This window comes from Sardina pilchardus, chromosome 14, assembly GCF_963854185.1.
Source record: "Sardina pilchardus chromosome 14, fSarPil1.1, whole genome shotgun sequence".
In the NCBI taxonomy this organism is placed as follows: Eukaryota; Metazoa; Chordata; class Actinopteri; order Clupeiformes; family Clupeidae; genus Sardina; species Sardina pilchardus.
This window is the reverse complement of record NC_085007.1, coordinates 23,285,033-23,305,613: the sequence shown is the minus strand read 5'-3', so window position 1 is coordinate 23,305,613 and position 20,581 is coordinate 23,285,033. Positions and strand designations below refer to the sequence as shown.

At 41.1% G+C, this 20,581-nt stretch overlaps 1 long non-coding RNA gene across 1 annotated transcript; it reads left to right on the top strand.

Annotated features, from left to right (window-relative positions):
• Positions 1-18,020: 18,020 nt before the first annotated feature.
• Positions 18,021-18,731, top strand: LOC134100619 (uncharacterized). The gene is made up of 3 exons (XR_009941292.1): positions 18,021-18,267; positions 18,398-18,481; positions 18,567-18,731. It is a non-coding gene; the product is annotated as an uncharacterized LOC134100619 (long non-coding RNA).
• The last annotated feature ends 1,850 nt before the right edge of the window (positions 18,732-20,581 follow it).

Genomic DNA, 20,581 nt, shown 5'->3' with positions numbered 1-20,581 from the left:
AAATATTTTTCAGTCGGCATACTGTAATAATCTACTAACTGTGAAAATATCAGACTCTATTTCGCCTTATTTAAAAAAAACGTAATTGCTCGTTTCATTTCATAAATGGACTACAACTTCAAGTGACGTGACACCCTTCGACGACGTTACTCACCTAGCATGGTTTGTTTATTAGCCTGTTAGCTAGTTGGTTAGTTAGTAGACAATCACACTTACTGCCAGCTCTTGTGTGAGTAGGAGCACAACACAAGTTATCCCAACATAAAGGTAATTACCACGCGGTTTACATCGCTCTCTGTTATTACAAAAATATGATAAGCAAGTTAAGCAAATTGCCGTTTTGATCAGTTGGAGATGGAGCGCCCAAACTGGTGACGTCAAATGCTACTGTAGCTAGCTACTGTAGTTCGTTATCACCATGTTACAAACAAACTCAAAACAATTAAACTGATCCTAAAAAATAAAGTATGACCACTAGAAGCAATAGAGCTGACCTACATGGATAGCATATTGAAGGCATTTAACTAACTTCCGATCGTGGGCCGAGATATATTTTTTCTAAAAGAAAATCCCATCCTCTCCCGCTAGCCTCTAGGAACGCAACCACCAGGTGGCGATGAGATTACTTTCCCTCCCTATTGTCTAGCGACACATAACAGGCTCTGTCATTATTTGGATGCTGTGTTGTTTTGATCAGTATTGGTCATTCCAAATAAAATAATCTAAAGGAAATCAACTCGAAAACGGATAAACAGTCAAACAAATAATCCAGACCAGACTGAACACCAACGTTAGAATTCTGCATTCAGTGATGTCGAAGAGAGATCTAAGAGTGCTCCAGACCACTCTTACCAACGAACGACGTACGAAAGACATTCGTAGCAAAGAAGCTTCCAAATCACACTAAAGGTTGTCAACGCCCAAATTAATTGACACATTTATTGATTTATTCATGTTAAGAGAGTAAGAGGTGAATTCATCGTTCTCTTTCAGTCTAACTACTCGGCGTTTACCAATGGGAATACAGTACATTCCACAGTCACATGACCGCACTGAAGTCCTTTCATAGGTCCTGCTAAGGCTCTAATTGGCGTCAGCTCGACTCTAAAGTGCCGCCGCGGCCAACAGTAACCACTCTCCTTCATTTTTCAGTGGTGACGTCTGAAGTTTCCTCCCAAAAAAAGGAAAATAAAGGTCTTGCAATCAAGAAACCATAGACCTAAAAGAAATGGACAAACAGACTCCGTTGTTCTCAATGGGAGGGGACTGAAACAAATTCTGTTTACTTCCCATCGTTCGCCAGCAGACTTCGTGACGTTAGCCATCCTGTAACTTGCTGTAACTGGTCTGATAGATGGGTCACACGGAAATTTGACATTCGTGATATCGAGGGTTTTTTTTAATCAGGTTTACTTGCCTCTAGGTAATGCTTTACCCATAATACAGTGGGCTACCATAGCGTTTTCACTGATCTTGCTAATAACTTTCCGTCATGGTTTTCGTGCAGGCTGGACTGAGCTTCTTATCCAAACATTACGGTTGATCTCACTACTGTGCGACGTCGAACATCAGCTTCCCTCCAACCGACATGCTTACTATACTTCTTTACGGGAAACCAACATTATATACGAGGAAGACATGAATTAAGGCTGGCTTACATTGCACGATTTTGGCCTGTTTTAACAGTCGGCGACTAAATTTCCAAAATCGGGCGGAAATCTTGGGAGTTGTACTAGAATCGCAGCGCGCTCCCGTCATCTAAAGCCTACCTTACATTGCCAGACTTTGCAAAGATTTGGAAAAGATTTTTGAAAGACTACAGTCTCAGACCCTCTCACATCTAAAGACAATTCATTGAGTTTTTAGTCACAGACTAGTCACAGGCCAGTCTCAGATTAGGATTTTGCAAAGACTGTGGGTCACTATTTACAAGACTGCTGCTAGATTCCTTCAAATTATTTCCATCGTGCACTAGGCTACACGTCATCATCAACAGGAACTCACGTGATAGCCTACTCATATCAAAGTCATTTTTTCGCGTTTCTGCAGCATTGTTTCATGTGTGACATCCCTAACAGATATAGAGCTGTTCTGTCACGTAGAATAATTAGACTAATAATTTATATGAAATGAAATAACAAGAAATCATATAAGCTACAGCTGTTGCCTATTTTGCCCTTTCCTGTTTCGTGTTGGAGCTAGGTCACGATTGGTCTTTAATGTTCACGTCACTATTTGCATGAGCCACGACTGAAAAGACTTCCGATAATATCAAACATGTTTGATATTGTCGTAACGGCAAAACTAGAAAAAGACTGACTCCGACGGACTTAAAACCGCTAAGATTGGCACCTTACACTAAACGATTTAGATAACGGGAGCGCGCCGAGATTCTAGTACAACTGCCAAGATTTCCGCCCGATTTTGGAAATTTAGTCGCCGACTGTTAAAACAGACCAAAATCGTGCAATGTAAGCCAGCCTTAAATCGTTTAGTGTAAGGTGCCAATCTTAGCGGTTTTAAGTCCGTCGGAGGCAGTCTTTTTCTAGTTTTGCCGTTACGACAATATCAAACATGTTTGATATTATCGGAAGTCTTTTCAGTCGTGGCTCATGCAAATAGTGACGTGAACATTAAAAACCAATAGTAACCTTGCGCGAACACGACACAGGAAGGGGCGAAATAGGCGACAGCTGTAGCCTATATGATTATTTGTTATTTCATTTCTTATCATTTATTAGTCGGCTGTTCTACGTGACAGAACAACTCTATATCTGTTTGTGATGTCACACATGAAACAATGCTGCAGAAACGCGAAAAAAATACTTTGATATGAGTAGGCTTTCATGTGAGTTCCTGTTAATGATGACGTGAAGCCTATTGCACGATGGAAATAATTTGAAGGAATCTAGCAGCAGTCTTGTAAATAGTGACCCACAGTCTTTGCAAAATCCTAATCTGAGACTGGCCTGTGACTAGACTGTGACTAGAAACTCAATGAATTGTCTTTAGATGTGAGAGGGTCTGAGACAGTAGTCTTTCAAAACTCTTTTCCAAATCTTTGCAAAGTCTGTCAAATGTAAGGTAGGCTTTAGTTGTGCCTTAAGCCTACCTTACATTGACAGACTTTGCAATATAGAGTTGTTCTGTCACGTAGAACAGCCGACTAATAAATTATAAGAAATGAAATAACAAATAATCATAAAGGCTACAGCTGTCGTCTATTTTGCCCCTTCCTGTTTCATGTTCGCGCAAGGTTACTATTGGTTTTTAATGGTCACATCACTATTTGCATGAGCCACGACTGAAAAGACTTCCGATAATATCAAACATGTTTGATATTGTCGTAACGGCAAAACTAGAAAAAGACTGCCTCCGACGGACTTCAAACTGCTAAGATTGGCACCTTACACTAGACGATTTAGATGACGGGAGCGCGCCGAGATTCTAGTACAACTTCCAAGATTTCCGCCCGATTTTGGAAATGTAGTCGCCGACTGTTAAAACAGACCAAAATCGTGCAATGTAAGCCAGCCTTTAGATACCCTACAGTGCCCTCCAAAAGTATTGGAACAAACATTTCATCTTTTGGAAATGTATCTTAATGCCTTAAATGAAACAAATGAGGAACTATTCAACCTTCAAGGACATTAATTTTCTTTGTGAATGAATAATGTAGTAAATAAATAAATGTTTTTCTTAAATTACAGGGGGTCATAAGTTTTGGAACGCCCATGTTAAATTCCCATAGATGATTTTTATTTTTATTTTTTATTTTTAAAGGCCAGTTATTTCATGGATCCAGGAAACTATGCACCCTGATAAAGTCCCCTTGGCCTTTGGAATTCAAATAACCCCATGTCAACACTATACCCTTAAAGGAATAGTTCGGAATTGTGGACATAGGACCTCATTTCCAACTTTACCGAGGTGATATAGGTCGGTGGAGACCGTTTTTATCGCGTTTAACCCCTTCCTTCAGTTGCAGCGTTCCCCTTTGCTAACGCTGGTTCTGAGCTATAGCATTTCAATGGTAACATCAGTCTGACATCAACAACAGTCTTACTCACTCCACAGCACACCCGAGACAAGTCAATGAAATTCACTGAAAATGGTCTTCACCGATCTATATCACCCTGACTAAGTTGGAAATGAGGTCCTATGTCCAAAATTCCAAACTACTGCTTTAACATACTAAGAGTTTGGCATGCTTTATGTCAGTTATTAGTTGTTAGCTAATTAGCTGGTTTCATTCTCATTGAGCTCAATGCAATTCAAACCAGCTAATTAGCTAACAGCTAATAACTCACAATAATAATGTCACATGTCACATGAAGTTATGGGATCGCAAAAAAATCTGCAATTTATGGCCGTCCTATGGGGGTTAGCCATAGACAGTAAAAGATATGGACAGAGCTATCACGTAGACGTCAGCAGAGACCAAGGAAGCAAATTTCAACGTTTTTTTTTTTTTGTCTACTATCTCCTGTGCAGGCTCAGGGGGACGTACATGTGACGTAGCCACGTAGTCTGACCTATAGACCTCTGAAGTTCGCCTACAAAAAGGATCCAAAGCTGCCATCTTTGCCCATATAAGGAGAACCTAGAGTTAATTGAAGCTAACTGCTTATGGCAAGTTGCATTGTAAGTTAGCTCTGGGGTAGCAATGATCAAAGTGTGCCATCTTCTCCTACCGAAGATCACAGTATGCACTTGAAGGCAGAGGACAAAACTTTGTAGCGCAAAACGTCTGCATTTCCAATTTCTTCGTCCCCATGAGAGTTTAACAGGTGCGATAATTCAAAATCCCCATGTTATTTTCCCATAGAAAAAAATCTTGAGATACCAGATCTCCTTATTTGGGCAAAGATGATGGCTTTTTTGTAGGCGAACTTCAGAGGTCTATGGCGACGATTTACTCTCTCCGGACGCATGCGCATTATCTAACCTACGTCACTTTTAGCACTGATTTCTGAAAAACTTTATTAGCCTACTCAGCCGATAAGACAGTTACGAGGTTATAAAGCTAACCTCATAATGTTGCATTTACTCCGAAAATAGAAAAGACTGCCGCAGGCAGCTCTCTGGAGTCCCGACAGTGAATACAGGGTGTCCCTCGTCGCCTCGGAGGGCTGCTCGCTGGAGCAGCAGGGCCCGGTCGAGAGCGCTGGGGATGATGCTCCACCGGAGTCTGCCCCTCATTGTTTCCGTGTGCTCGTATGTGCATTATCCGCTGCCAGGTCCCTAGCATACGGTTACATATACGGTCTTGGTGGTGGTGGGTATAGGCCTATTGGAGCGTTTGTAATAGTTGTGATAGTCAAATCGACTCGTTTTATTTCTTAATCTGAAGAGAAGGGTGACGGAAACTTGCTTGAAGCTGACCATCTGCACATATGTTGTACTTTATAAAGTAAATCGTTATTTACGGTTGACAATTCTAATTTAGGCTACAGTGTTCACTGTTCATGTATTGTTGGCTAACTCTGCCTCTTAGCAGCAGGACGATGAATTCTCCTCCTACACTCTTAAAATGAATAAATCAATAAATGTGTCAATCTGAACGTTGACAACCTTTATTACAACTCACAATACCTCAAAAGAGCATATAGTGTGATTTGGAGCGTTTTCAAGGGTTTCAAATTTTGGTTACAGATAGGCTAACCCCAAAGTACCCTACCATGACATGAAACGAAAATGAGTCTGTTAACACTAGAAGTAGGTCTGGGCGATATGGAATTTTTTTTTATCACGATACGTTTTTCCATATTGATCGATTCTCGATTCTTATCACGATAAAGTTTTGCAGATGCTGCTAATGTGAGGGACATCCTGAAGCTTGAAGAAACAAGAGATTAGTGCTGAGTAGTATGACCAAAAATGTATATCACTGTATTTTTCAAAACGGTTTTACAGTAGCCTATATGACTTTTCCTTGCATAATCAGGTGTTCTCAGCATTTTCTACTGGATGAGCGAGGAATTACTGCAGTAGAGACTTAGAATGGTCTATTACTGTAATGATGACTGAATATTGTAGAATAATTCCACACTAGTAGTAATAAAGGTTTACATGGCCCCAAAAATGATGCTGTTTACAAAGAAGAGGCACTCATGATTCTAATGAAGTGAGGAATCAGAATGCATAGACAATTGCAGTCAAAATACAGATCTTTTACTGTGCAAATTTCACAAACATATTTTATAAACCAATACTTGCAATAGCCTACCAACTTACAATAATTATACTTTGGTTCAAGCTCAGGTAGCCGTACATTACAGTTTTCAAGTAAATCTAAAAAGGATATATAAAGTGTGATTTAGTTAAGAGACTATTTGCATGGGCTTGACTACTTTTAACAACTGAATATGAAATTCTCCGCTAATGTTTACTCTGTCAAAATAGGCCTATCAGAAACATGCCGTATTGTTATTGTGTGGTTTACATAGGCATATAGCGTTAGTAGTGGGCTAACGTTAACAGAATTCACGTGGATGTCTTGTTAGCCTACTTCGGTTCGGTTCGCTGGGCAAAACGTTAGTGCACTGATGCCAGTCAGGATCATGTCACTGCCAGCTAATAATTGCTTTACTTGCTACCTGGATAATTTCAGCGAATATTATTAAGGTAAGATGAATGATAAGATCATTAAGCTTTACTGTGTTCGGCGGGTTTTTAACTAACAATATCGTCTACTAGCCAGCTTGTTACAGCTGTTCAGCAGAACAATCTTTCCTGTAGGCTACTGGAAAATAACTGTCAATGCAGTAAGTCCCATAACGTTTTTCTTTAACTAAGGAAACCATTTAAGGCATTATGTGCATACAGCCATAAATAAATCCGTTATCAAAGTAAAAATTAAGCCTTAAACCTCATACTGAAAGGGAAAAACATCCAGGTGTTTCTGCAACTCTACTGTTTACTTTCACCACGCCTCTCAGTCGCATCATGCGTGTGTTAAGAAGCGCAGCTTTGAAAAGGGTCCGTCTGAAACACTGTCACTCGGTGCAGCTTTCCGAACGTTGAATATTAAAAATTCATATCGAATTATATGTCCCAAGCATATTATCGAAATCGTTAAATTATTTATCGCGATCCCGATTCGAGATCGAATTATCGCCCAGCCCTAACTAGAAGCGCCGGTCATTTTGCCACTGAGACGTACTACTTCAAGCGCCGTGTTAGTTTGACCTAGATATACCAAGAACTGCCGGGCTGCGGTCCTGGGACTGCAGTGATTAAAAAGAAAAAAAATCTTTTCACTTGATTAAATTCCAGGACCCTACGTTCACGACTTTTCCTAAATACGCGTGTTTTATCACCCAGTATTTTTACATGATCAAAAAGCACATCGGTACAAGCTAGTTTAGAGCTATTTTGCTAGTAGATGTCGCACAGGCTCCCTCCTATAAGTTTCCTGTCAGTCGGGCATGAGAATAGTATTTTACCATAAAACATACTGTTACAGTGCCCTCCAAAAGTATTGGAAAACATGCTTAAAGTTAAATATAAAATCATCTTTTGGAAATTGATCTTAATGCCTTAAATGAAACAATGAGGAAATATTCAACCTTTAATGACATCAATTTTCTTTGTGAATGAATAATGTATTGCAAATAAATAAATGTTTTCCTTAAAATATAGGGTCATAAGTATTGGAACGCCCATGTTAAAGAGGATTTTTATTTTTATTTTTAAAGGCCAGTTATTTCATGGATCGAGGACACTATGCACCCTGATAAAATCCCCTTGGCCTTTGGAATTAAAATAACCCCACATCAACACCATACCCTTCACATACTAAGAGTTTGGCATGCTTAATGTCAGTTATTAGCTGTTAGCTAATTAGCTGGTTTGAATTGCATTGAGCTCAATGAGAATGAAACCAGCTAATCACTGTCGAATAGTTGTTCATGGTGACATCAAATGTCAACGTTAGCATCGCCATTGTAGGTAGATACATTAGATAGATAACATTGTGTTATGCCATTGCTAAAATAACCAATACTGTTATTAGTTGAAAAGGGAACAATTATTTTTCATAACATTTATCTACATGTCATGTGCTATTGGATACCGTTGGGTAAAGTCGATGTAAACAATAATTTAACATTCATTAACCAATACAGAGTGATCGCGCATCAAAGGACCGTCTACTTTAATTGCTAACGTTAACGTTAGCTGCTAGCTAGCCTAGCGCTTCGTTATCGCCACCGTCACTCACCTTAAAGTCTTCAAGACGAATCAAAGCTAATCCTACCTACTATAACCTAATCTACACTATATATTTAACTAAACTAAACTAAACTATTTTAAACTTAAAGATAAACAAATATTATAAAAACTATAGCTTACAAACGAACAAAACAAACAAACAAACAAACACATAAAGGGTAAATATCTAAAAATGTATCTATCTATGTATCTAACTATCTATGTATCTATCTATCTATATACTAAACTATAAACTAAACTATACTATATATGAAAACTATGAATGAATCTAACTCTCTCTCTATCTCTCGCTCTGTAAACCGCCAACATCTGCACAGATTGACGGTCGTCAAGGCTATTTAGGGACGGCTGGTTGACAAGCACGCGACGGTTCGTGCATTTTATATCAGCAACGTCATGAATCCTATAACATAATGTAACTGATTGGTCCACATGGATATACAATCAACTAGAAAAAGTCAGACTGTGATATTGTTGAAGCTCATTAATTGAATGAAATGATTAGCCGTTGTAGCATTAGCTCTTTTAAGATGCTCTACTTACAACAACGGACGCGGACTGTGCAACATCTAATATAGATACAGAACTGGAAACTGTGTATCCGAAAAAAAGAAAAGTTATAGTGGCAGGTAATGTTTTTCCAGACTCAGTGAAGACAATTTGGAGCACTGATGTTAAACATGTCTGTTAGTCTATGGGCTAGTAGGGGTCCACATGCACCCCTCCAGATTAAACTTCATGGTTATTTTCTTGTAGCTCTGGTCCTAAAGTTTAAGAAAAATCACGTTAACAGTAAATCAACTCATTCCCACTATGCATGGCAGACTACTTTTTAACGTGTGCCGCGCGGTAAAAAAAACACTGATTTTAAGAAGGGAAAATTAAATAAAACTAATTTCAACTGGGCTAGCTAAATGCTATCATAGTAATGCCGCGCACCAGAGCCAGTGAGTGCACGCATCCTTTGCTCGGTTTCAGCGGCACTCCAGAAACAGGTTCCCGGAAGCACAGCAGTCGTTTTCGGGGAGAATACAGTACATGTTTTCTTTCCTGACAACTGTGTGATCATTGGCCAAAAAGCTAAATAGTTTTAATAGTAACCTTACCCTGTTGTAAGACAAAAACGAGAAAAAACGCAAAACCGTCTAATGTGCACGATTACCTGAAGTCATTTGTAGATGACCTCACCCAGTTACTGAAGGATGGACTGACCTACAGAGGTGAAACTCTGAAGGTGATGGTGGTGATCTTTTATATGTGATGCTCCAGCACGGGCTTACATAAAACAGACAAAGTCCCATAATGGCTACTCTGGGTGCATCAAGTGCCATCAAGTAGGTGTGTGGTAAAATAAAATGACATGCCCTGAGATGAATGCCATGCTTAGGAGTTAGGACTGGTGAAGACTTTGCTTTGATGTCAGACACAGATCACCACCTACATCCTAGTCCCCTTACTGGCATTGTCCTGACGGTAACTAAGATTCCAATCGATTGCATGCACCTGTGCTGTTTGGGATGTAACTAGAAAACTTATTCTGTTCTGGATGAAAGGGGAAAATCTGACCACTAGACAGCCATCTAGAGTGATCACAGCAATATCCGCAAAACTGACTGCTCTCCGTCCCCATTTTCCCACTGAATTTGCCCGAAAAGCACGAGAACTTGCAGAAATGGACAGATGGAAGGCCACAGAGTTAAGACAGTTCATGGTCTACAGTGGGCCTGTGGTTCTGAAATGCATTCTCCCAAGAGAGATATTTGAAAACATGTTGCGTAATCCATCCAATATTGTGTTTAGCATGATGTCATGGTAGGTAAGGCATTCATTTAAACCTGCAGAGCAACTAGAGTTTGTGAGATCACAGATTGCCAGGAAGTGTGCCCTTTATGAGGATGGAGATGCTCTCATAGCAGTTCCTCTTGTCCACTGTTCTATTTAGAGATGTACCCCCTATAGAATAAAAATAAATGAATAAATAGAATTGTGCTTGTGGACCCCTCCTAGCCCATAGACTATGTCAGGCCTAATCGCAAATACAGTCCAAACCTTTATGATGAGGATCGAGAAGCATTTGAAAGGCGGCCACAAATTGTATCTCCTGGTAACTACATTTAAACTAATGGCCATGCAGTTCAATCTTTTAATGGTCCAATCATAACATGTCTGTCTTTCGCCCTACAAAGTTTGGGCAGGCTAGGAATAATATTTTTTTATAAGGGGAATCGAGCGTTTCTGGGTGCTTGCATTTCTTCAAAGAGACGCAAAATTGCACAACTGATAGAACACATAGAGCAGGACATTGTTCGACAGTATGCACAAACTGCGTATTTGAGTACCTTGGTGATTTGGTGCACTAAGAACATTTGTAATGGAGAATTAAGGTTTTGCTTGTGACGTTTTGGTCACGTGATTCTATGTTCCATCACCGACTGGTAGGCAAGCTGGCGAGTCAACGCACTGAACCTTTGTTGGCTAGCCTAACTTTTTCATACATTAATTTGATTAACAGGCTAGATATGGCGATACGCCTAAGCACACTGCCGCCTCATGGAACAGGCAAAACAAGTCGGCATATTTTCACCTCGCTTTTATACACATGACACGTGAACACGTCCTCCCCATACATGTTCTGCCTTGGATCTTAAAAGCTACTTTTCCACCAGGCAGTAGGGTACAGTTCGGTTCAGTACGTTACGTTTTGGTACGGTTCAGTCCGGTTTGTGTACCCATTGCAAGTATCCATCTGCTGATGCAAAGGCTAGCAAAGTAGCTTAAAGTTAAAGTGACAGACGTGGCCACTGGCTATCACGGAATGCTAATTGATGCTGACAGCTCTAACAACAACTTTGATTTGAAACACGGATAATAACCATAGACTGTAAAAGATAATAACTTATAACTTGGGTTCATGTGACCCAGTTGTGGTTTATGTTAGCCTACAATTACAAGTCATGTTTTGGTTCACTGTAGTTTTGCACGTCATGGATGTGAGCACCACCAGGTAGGCTAGTTCTGTCATTTATTTGGCCATGTTGTGTTATGTGCTACGTTTTGAAAAGACATAAACTATGGTGCTTATAATTATGTGACCAGTTTCGAGGTAATTACACGTTCGTAAATAGTAAACAAAATAATGTTTGTGTTGGAGTGTCAAGATAAGATATTGTGGCAGGGTAAGTAGCCAGTAAAGTAATGTAGCACAGGCTACCAGATGCATGACAACACTAAACCGCTAGTTAATCAAATAAGATTCACCCACCTGACATAAAATTAGCCGGACACTGACACGTTTCTGTCCATCATAATTTCAGTTCAATCAGTTGTATTATGAATTTACAAATTATACTAAAACAGAAACAGACTTTCTAATAGGGTTTACTGTACATTACGTTCTCCTGCATTTGCCTAACCACTTCGTCAGGTGGCGACACATACCGTACCACAAACGGAAACGATTAAACAATTTTTCTTCCTATTGTAGCTAGCAAACAAATGCTACGCAAGTAGTTGCCATCTCTTAATCTGTGTTTCGATCATAAAAAACACATTTCGGAGATAGTTGTAAGCGTAGTAACTACAGTAGGCCTATGTGTAACATAATGTAACCCCGCTGATATGTAGGCTACGGTTCTGCCTACCACTCCAGTTGTAAACAAACGGTCACATGACATTAAAGGGATAATCCGGAGTGAAATAGAGCTCCCCAGCCCCGCCCAGAGCCTTGTCCGGAAGTAAAAATCCAATACAATTTCTCCATTGACAATTGGAGAATAAGCCATAACATCGTAACCGTCCATGGTAGACTTAAAACCAGCTACGATGTGACTAAGCGATTATACCTGCTCATATAGATGTCAAAAGTTAATGGGGGCATCAACCTTGTTTTGAGAAAACAATGCTTTATTCACGATTTAACGAGAGAGTACTACACTACCCGACACCCTAACGTGTAAAACTGGTGAAAGCAGAGCCTTTGATTGGTAGAGATCGCCGTTGCCATGGCAATGCCAAACAAACTGTACTCAGCTTTTCCCGCGCCTATCGTCCAGCTTCGTCTCGCTGGAACTTCAAAACTTAAAATGGCTGCAGGGCTGATCAGGACCGATGTGTGGTCTTCCGAAAAATAACGGTTTTCTCATCTTGAAGGTTGAATTTACTCAATGGAAACGGTAGGAAGTAATCATCTTCTTTTCTCAGATTAATATGGAACCATGTTAAACTATCTTTAGGCTGCAAATGTTGGAAATGTGTGTACGTTTGCAAAGCATCCTGGGATTTGAGTTCTCTATCTCGAAATTTAAGATATGTACACAGTCTTGTACCTTTCGCTTTTTTTACATTTTCTGTTCATTTTTTCACTCGAAATTATAAGTTATATGCTTATGAGTCACATCGTAGCTGGTTAGCCTAAGGCATGGTCTAAAACTCTTTATATATGAATTTTTCCAGAAGTCAATGGGAGAAATGAATGAGAATTTTACTTCCGGACAAGCACCTCTCTCGGAGGAGGGGCGGGACTGGGGAGCTCTATGCACTTTAGATAATTTTTTCGGACTATTGGGAGTACATACGTTGAGTTGACACCAAAATCATGTCATGCGGATGTATTTTGAGAAAGTTCGAGCTCACCGTTTTTAGCCAAAACTCGTTAGCCTGGAAGTGACGCGGGCATGTCCTTTCGCCAAAACGCTTTTTTTATACCTCTTCTACTGTTCCAAACAACACTACACTTACGTGGTAGTGAGTAGAGGGTCCCTAAAGCCAAACCGAAGTATCCCCACGTCTTTACGTGGTCGGATAGAGAGTCCAGTATGAATTTAATCGAGTCCGTACCTTTCCGGAAATGTCGCTGTTGCAGCTAGCAACGTTTTCACAACATGGTAGTAGTTTGTGTAATACCCTCGATATACATATCGTTGGAAAGCTTAGTTTATGGCCGTTCACGTGAGCGCAATAACTTAATTTACAAAATTTTACCGAAACGACTGGTTCCGCTTTACAGGGTCACATTTATACAAGTAGGCCTACAAAGTTTCCGTGCACAAGCAATTAATTATACAGCTGCACAACTCTTACACATGTGAATATCTTTTCAGGAGCACAACATCTTTTTGTCATGGTTTATCTCCATACTAGCCATAACGAATCCATAGCTCATGAGTTAGTTAAAACAGCAGCACAGTGCTGTGGACTACACATACAGTATCTTCTTGCAGTCATGTAGAATGACAATATACAATATAGTAATTAATTAAATTCTCATAAGTGAAAACAGTTAACATTCATCGTTTATCTCCATGAATTCAAAAATGCTTGATTGCTTGGGGAACCAAGCTAGCTTGAAAGCCAACTAGCCAACAACATAGATTCTAACCTTCCCTGACCCAGAGCAATATAATGACGTCCTAGTTTTACAATAGCATACGCATATAAGTCTACTAACTAAATACAATACAATCGAAGTCTTCTTAGGTTATCCTGACTGTTTTTAAAAGTATGTCTAGTCAAATAAACATATTAGGATTGTAGAAAGACCACCAAGATGACATAGCTTAGCCTAGCGTATTAGCTACATTTAAATGACTCACCAATATCTGCTTATAAATCAAGATCTCCGATGATCTCGGGGTCTTCATTGTAGATAAGGACCTGTATTGAAATAATACCGTTTTAATCTATTTGAACTAATATAACAAGTATCATGCATTATTACTAGGGGCTAGCAACTCACCTGCTAGAGGAAGAGGATAGTTACTTGATTAGTTGAAGAAAAGCGCTAATTATTTATGGGCAGCCGTGGTGTACTGGTTAGGGCTTCGGGCTTGTAACCGGAGGTGTTGCTGGTTCGATCCCCGACCAGTCCACCACGGCTGAGGTGCCCTTGTGCAAGGCACCTTTACCCTCCCTGCTCCCCGCGCGCCGCTGGTTGGGCTGGCAGCTCACTGCTCTGGGTTAATGTGTGAATCACCACACTGTGTGTGTTCACTAATTCGGTTAAAATGGGTTAAATGCAGAGTAGCGAATTTCTCTCACGGAATCAAATAAGTATATATTCTATTATATTATATTTTGTTGATCCAGGGTGTCCGCGGGGTCTTAAAAAGTCTAAAAAAGTCTAAAATTACACATTTTCGATTTTAGGCCTAAAAAAGTCTAAAATATAGAGATATTTGCACTGTAAGTCTAAAATTGAGTTTGGGTAATTTAAGACCTACGTTTCAATGCAAAATATCGACAAAGGACTAATGTTTTTTTTATTTTGTTTTGCGTCCTTTTCCACGCTGTTGAATGCTGCCCTTAAACTGTATGCAATGCGGGCTAGAATTGCGAAACATGATTGGCTAATTCTTGTAATTGACACTTCTCTGGGCCAATCGAAGGCTAGCACTTGCTTCAGTGCTTAAGTTGAATCTTGAACACAGCGCCAAGTTGACGTTTGGATAAGACGCCTGGCTACCGCGCTAGTCATTTATGTCAGGGACGACACCGCGTTCGGTTCACAAATATGAACGTAGAGGTAAAGCGGCCCCTTCTAAGTGCATTTATTTCTTGGACCGAACGCCGTGGAGTCCATTATCCCACTTTTTCCAGTGTTACCATTTGATTTGTGTTAATTTCCTGTTATGATGTAAACGAAACAGAGACGGTGTAACTAGACAATCTTTGGTTTAAATCGCTAAAAATATGTTGTCTTGTTAGTAGAACTAGGCTACTTTCCACCACATATCAACTTATTTCTAAAGTTCTATCTCTTTTCTATGAACCTTTAGCTTTGAAACATCAATTGCCCTATATGCCATCCAACTAGCTAAAATCAACCACCGTCATGTGCGACAATGTTATGTTCTGAACGTCTACAGCCTGGATGCAACGTGACCGTTCATTTAAACTTCACAACGAGTTTGCCAAATTACGGCCAACAAATTGGATCTAGGTCATAGGTGTGCAAATAACGTTTAATGCACCCTCTGTAGAACGCAGGACGTGCATTGATTTGCATTGAGCTCCATGAGCATCAAACAGACTAATAGGCTAACTGGAAAAAAACACCATGCAATATCTAGCTATGGTGAAGAAGAGTATGTGATGATGTGGGGCTATTTTAATTTCTAAGGCCAAGGGAACTTTATCAGGATGCATGTATCCTGGATCCATGAAATAGCTGGCCTTTAAAAATAAAAACATAGGCATATAAAAAAAAAAACTCCTGCACCTATGGGAATTGACATAGGGGTCAAAACAGGCCTACTTACTGTATGCCCCCTGTATTTAAGTGAGAAAATGTATTTATTTCAATACATTCTTCATTTTTTGAAGAAAATCCTTGATTTTTACTTTAATTAAGGCATGAAGATGATTTTCTATTCCTCTTTTTAGTCAACTTAAGCATGGGTTCAAATACGTATTCTCCCCTGTGTGTGTGCGTGTGTGTATGTTTGTGTTTACATACATCATACATTTATATGTATTATATATATTAATATAATAATATAATATATAATAATATATATAGTAATATATACATAACCCCCCCTGTCGGACACTGTCACCTTTTTTACGCTGAGGGGTTTGCAGGTCTGGATGCAGTAGCAAGTTTTTGATTCTCTGTGTGCGAGCAAATGTCAATTGACCGCAATCTGGCTTTGTTATTTCTTTTTTTTATTTCGTGAAGGTCTTAAATTTAACCCATGATGGTCTAAAAAAGGTCTAAAAAAGTCTAAAATTGCACTTGTTAAAACCTGCAGACACCCTGTTGATCTGTGGCGCCTTGGACATGAGTAAGACTGTAAAGGTAAAATCATGATAAACGAAGAATCTGCAAACAAATTAAAAACTAGTTCATGGGCGAAGAATTGAGGAAATCGCCACTAATGTGAAAGAGCAGCTAATAGAGAAAAACTTAGATCAGTGCAAGGATTTTCGATTCATGAACTAGACATGATGTGCAGCTATTGTGCGATACGAGGATAATGGTGCTGTGAGCAAATTATTTATTTTCTGCAAACCCCTTTCAAGGCGAACTACAGAGATATTTAACCCACTTGTTTGGTGATTTTTTCAAAGACCACAGCATTTTGTGGCAGAAATACAGTAAGTGGCCGCGATGGGGCCAGATGAGTGGTGTAGGCTATTGCTTGGGCACATAACCCTACGAAAAGTGGGCTAGGACCGGGAATGCTTTGGACGCACTGCATGATGAGTCTTATAGCCTCCAAATATCTGTCAGCGCAGAGCTAAGTGTGGTCTTTAATAACGTTGTTGATGCGGTAAAACTGATTAAAGGGAGATTTTTGATTGTAGTGCTGCAGATCCATAGCCTAATGCTCTGAGGTGCTGCAAACGACGTCACAAGTAAAATATCCTTTTACGTCATAATCGTTTGCTCATTGTTTAACGCACACTGCTTAATCAATCTTCATTTGCAGCCTAAACAATAGCAATGTTCTTGCTTATCTAGTGCAAAACAGTCAGCAAGTAAGAGTTAATGGATAAAGATTCAGCTTGGAATAGGGGTCCATTCCCTCGCCGAAAGGGCCCACGCTTCCTCCCAGAGATATCTCAAGCGGAGACGGAAGATGCTCAGGCATCGAATATAATTGAGTACAAAGGGCACCCATCTCATCGAGTGATTTCTCCTATCCCAGAGCCCGTTCAATTCCCATCTTTACATGGGCAGCCCTGGGAGACTTCACCCGCACCTGCAGTAGTGGGAGGCCAACATCAGGTTCCACGTCTTCTACCATCACTGCAAGCTAGCCGCGCAGATCAGCCTGTAGGACCTGTGAGGAAAAACAGAGGTCTGCAGCCTCCTGTCCTCCCCAACCCTGACTTCACACAGCGAGTGAAGACCAGCAGGACCAAGTGGCCACAGCCGGCACCACGCCTGCTGGAGCGGCGGGCAGAGATGCAGCGTGCACCCACTCCCCCCTCTCACCACCCCGAGGCTGCTTGGAGGCAGGGACGCCGGTGTGCCAGGATAGTGGACCGTGCTGAAGATCTCCAGCAACAACAGGAGATGGGTGCAGCACTCCCAAAGCTCCCCAACTGTGCACCGACTGCCCCCAGCGTCCCCCGCCCCTCTACCGGGTTCACCCACCGAGGTCGCCGCTTTGTAAAGCGGTGATCTCAGGGGATCCACCCCCACCCCCACCCCAACCCCCACCCCCCTTCAGTTGGTCCAGTGCACCCCTCTGTTGGACAGTGACCTCTCACCTTGGTGTGAGGAATTCTCCCATCAGAGGGGATGCAGCAAGAGGTAGGGTACAGAACAATTAGGTATCACCGTCCACCCCCCACCCCCCTTTAGTTGGTCCAGCGCACCCCTCTGTTTGAGAGTGACCTTCCACCTTTAGGTGTGAAGGATTTTCCCATCAGAGGGGATGCAGCAAGAGGTAAGGTGCAGAACAATTAGGTGTCACCCGCTTCAGGTTTCAGTATAATATTTCATTATATTGTGTGGTCTGTTTTAGGTATACCTGTCATGCTATCATTCTTAAATCTGTGTTGTTGTGATCTCCAGCGCAGACTCCCCAGTGGACTGTGAAGCCGACTGAAGAGGTTGAAGGAGAGAGGTGTGTGTCGGCGGGGTTCAAGAGAAGGACAGGTGAGTACATTGGCTGACTTAGTGACTGTCAAGTTTGTTTGCTTGTACTGTAAAGTTTTTATATTGAGACCTATCTTTCTGCAGTCACCAACAGACCCCCATCTACTCACCATCAGAATGACACACTCATGGGACCCATGGAACGTAGAGAGTCTGTGCACCTGTTTCCCCCTCTTAGCAACAGGGATGTCGGTGTGCCAGGCTAGTGAGTGCTGAAGATCTCCAGCCACATCGGGAGCTCAGTGCAGGCCCAACCCCCTCACCATGGAAACCCGGAATCCCCAATCAAGATCGCTTCTTCGTCAGGCGGTGATGTCTGGGGACTTTCCCACTCCCCACCTCACACCAGCGCACCCCTCTGTTGGACAGTGACCTCTCACCTTTAGGTGTGAAGGATTCTTCCATCAGAAGGGATGCAGCAAGAGGTAAGGTGCAGAACAATTAGGCGTCACCCTCTTCAGATTTCAGTATAATATTTTTATTATATTGTGTGATCTGTCTCAGGTATTACCTGTCATGCTATCATGCTTCAATCTGTGTTGTTGTAATCTCCAGCGCAGACTCCCCAGTGGACTGTGAAGCCGACTGAAGAGGTTGAAGGAGAGAGGTGTGTGTCGGCGGGGGTCAAGAGAAGGACAGGTTAGTCTCATCACATTGGCAGAGTTAGTGACTGTCAAGTTTGTTTGCTTGTAAAGTTTTTATATTGAGACCTATCTTTCTGCAGTCACCGACAGACCCCCATCAGAATGACACACACACTCATGGGACCCATGGAACTTAGAGAGTCTGTGCACCTGTTTCACCTGTCTGCCAGGCTAGTGAGTGCAGCCACATCAGGAGCTCAGTGCAGCGTTCCCCAAGATTCCCACCTGTACTCCGACTACCCCCAGTGTCCCCCAGTCCAATCCCCCCTCCGCCCCCCACCCCACCATGAAAACCAGACCCTACACACAATAGAGTACCTATTCCTCAAATTCCCCAACCTCTTACCTTTATCAATTAATGAATAAAGTTTCTTCAAGCATCATTCAGCTTCTCTATATTATGTATAGTCATTGATAAAGACCAACACAGCACAATTGGAAATTAATTTGTACTAATCGTGATGTCTGAATGGATGTTCGTTTTGGTTCTTACTATGTTGTCTAATAGTGGCTAGGAAAAAAAAGGCTAAAAAAAATGCTTTAGTGTAACTGAGAATGGTTTCTCAACAACCATATGCATAGTTATCGACTATGTTGTGACTACACAGTTGTTGGAATTTGTATTTGTGGAGATTACTTGTCTTGCGAACATGAATGGAAATCCAGGATAGCAATACTTCAGATGTGTACATGTGCACAGTTCTGTTTTCATGTATCTCAAATGAAAATAGAGAAATGGAAGGTTCCCCCTCTGTAAAGCAAGCAGCAAATATGAAAAGAAAAGACAAAAAAAATAATATAAAGGCTAAATAGACATATCAGGTTCATAGACGCAGGGAGACAGATTTCTCCATCCTGCCTGGTCTCTGTAAGGGTGGTGGGCTACTGAAACACCCCTGACAGCTCTGGACTTCTTTTGAAAGTTTACAGCACTCTGAGGGAAGTGTCCGACTCCTTAAAAGATATGCTTCACCCCTTCACTCCAGCTCTGAAGCTGGATGGCTGGACAGACAGGTGGATGGAGCAGAGAGATGATTCCAGGATTTTAATATACGCTGTTGCAGGGTTTGCAATTGAGTGTCATTATGGTAGTATAGATGAAGTTCAGGAAATATTATTATTTACAAATTAAATGTCAGTTTCTTTCTCTCTCTCTGAGAAAGCTATTGTGTCTATCCAATTTCTCGATTTCAGTAATATTTATTTATTTGAACATTCTGGCACGCACTACTAGGGGCTATCAGCGAACTGTCTCTCAGTGCATCAGTAGTAAGGGTTAGGGATCAGTCTGAAAATCATATGGGTTACACTTCTGTCATGTGATTTGTCATCCTTCCTACATGTTATAGGCCTACTACCTCCACTTCACATGTTGTGTTATAGTGCTATGCATCCTGCAATACAGGACACCATGAACCACCTAGAAATAACAAAAGACCTTGTGGTACCAGCCACACTCTCTCTCTCTCTCTCTCTATCTCTCTCTCTCTCTCTCTCTCTCTCTCTCTCACTCACTCTCTCTGTCACTCTGGTCCTCTTCCATTCTTCCATCCATTTCTAATAAAATAAACAGCCAAATAAAGAAGACTGTAGTGGACTGAAAGGGCCTTTCTGCTGCCTCATTTTCACCCAAATTTCCCCTGGTCCCCATAAAATTTCCCCGGCAGTGACATATTGTTCACCACAGCACCACCCCTATACAAATCTTCCCATTTAAATACCATTCTGTCACAAACACACACACACACACACACACACCCGCATGCAAGCACACACACACACACCAGCACGCGCGCGCACACACACACACACACAAATCAGGTCTGAAAGAGAGAGCTAGATGAATATGGCAGAGGAAGGAGATTTCTACACTCAAATGTCCTCCTATGACACCAGAGTGGGCTGATGTTTCTTAGACTGATCATTTACTGTAAAGGTGACTAAGATTTGTCCGTCCAAAATTTTACAGGGCAGTCAAAACTGAAAAACTAACTGTAACAATGTTGACAACCATGGTGGTTGATCCTGGCAAATTTACAATGATCTGGAAAATATACCTTTTGCACATTACTAATATTTTTTTTTTGTTTAGTTT